The sequence below is a fragment of the Gekko japonicus genome, unplaced genomic scaffold, assembly GCF_001447785.1.
Source record: "Gekko japonicus isolate JY-2015 unplaced genomic scaffold, Gekko_japonicus_V1.1 scaffold586, whole genome shotgun sequence".
Taxonomy (NCBI): Eukaryota; Metazoa; Chordata; class Lepidosauria; order Squamata; family Gekkonidae; genus Gekko; species Gekko japonicus.
In genome coordinates, this window is record NW_015177025.1 from 731,595 (window position 1) to 733,434 (window position 1,840).

Sequence of the window (1,840 nt, forward strand, 5' to 3'; positions counted from 1 at the left end):
CAGAGCAACAGGGTGGGCGTTGAAGAGAGCTTCGAGGCAGTCTCTTCTCCCCCTGAGTCTTCTCAAGCTGTCTATTCTACATAGGCGTTCTTAACCATTTAGCCAATAGAAAGCTGCTACCAGGATAGATCTCTAAACTGCAAGTTGTCAACCACTTTACATGACAGTTCTCAGCTGCTGCAAGTTAATCACTTCTGCCAGCCTAAGCAACAATTTGGAGAACAAGCCGGCAGGTGGGGGTGATGACTTCTATAGTTGAGAAAACTAACACTTAGGCTGGAAAACTCTCTTAAAGGAGACCAGTTTCTTGACACAGAGTTAGAAGGGATCCTAGAGGTCACTTACTCCAACCCCCTTGCTCAGTGCGGGAATTAGTCCACTACAGCACCCCACTCTACTTAAAAGAGTGCATGCCTTTAAAAAAAAATGATTGGGGCGGAGCTCCCAAAAGCCCCGCGGTAGCTACGGACCTGTGACGAGTCCCTGGCCTGAGGAGTTTAAAATCTAAAATCTCTCTAAAGGGAAAGAATGAAAACAGAAATAAACAGGGTAAGAATATGCATTCAGACCAGTTGCACATATTAAAGCTTAATTTCAGTATGGAAAGGGGACTAGCTGAGCAATTCTACAGTTACTCCAGTCTACACCTCTGATTCCAATGATCGTAGACCAAACTAACTCTGCTTAGAACGCGACTGTATGAATTCTACATAAAATTATTTTTGTAAGTGTCATTTTAAGTGTGCCAGGCTACATTTCTGAGTTGCTACAGCCTCATAGGGGACCAACACAGTCCCGTCCTAACCTCATTTACTCAAGTAAATTCTATGGTCTGCCAAGTAAATATGCTTACAGTGGTAGTCCAAGCCTACAGTTCGCTTGGATTAACACTAAGTCTGCAATGCTACACAGGCTTACTTGGAAGGAAGCATAAAGCTGGGGTCACCGGGGGGGGGGAGCAAGCTGTGAATTTCCTGCACTATGCAAGGGGTTGGACTAGATGACCCTTAGGGTCCCTTTCAGTTCTATGTTTCTATGAAGCACTGCTGAAGAAAATGGGACTGACCTCTGAGCAGACGTTGATAGAAATCTGGCTGTAAGCCATTACTGGCTCGACTTGAACCTTGCCATGAACAGAGAAGGAACTACCAACTGTAAGCAGTGTTCCCTCTAAGCTGAGTTAGTGTGATCCAGCTCACAGTTTGTAAGCCTCCGGCTCACACATCTTTGCCTTAGCTCAGAAAGGATGGCTCCAGAGCAAACTCATTTATGCAGTAGCCACATTGCTGGCTCACAACTTTAAGGCCAGGAGCTCACAAAGTAGAATTTTTGCTCACAAGACTCCACAGCTTAGAGGGAGCATTGACTGTAAGCCAACGTAGCACAAACTAAGAATTTAAACAATCATTTGACTTTATAGCTGCTTGATTACATTTTAAATCAACTGCATACAACCCACCCCGAAGTACTGCTACCTCTTTCTGAGAAACTGAAGGACGTCTACGAACCTGCATTGGGAACGAGAAGCAAAGTCCACCTTGAGTAATCTCCTTTCATTTTACACATCCCCAGAGGAAACATCACCTTCGCCAACTAAAAATACCGGTTCCCACTTCCCTTAGATAATCTAGCGTTTAAAGCCCGCTAAAGAGACCTCGTGGTGATCGACACTGTGCTTAAAATCTTGGCCGCGTTCATCACACTGGCGACACAGTGAAGGAAATTATTTCTGTTCGATGCTTACCTTGCGGTCTTTCCACACGAGTCCTTCTGAGATAGGAAACGTGGCCGCCGCATCCCCCATGGACCAGGAGAACGAGATGAGCACCAAGAGGAAGAG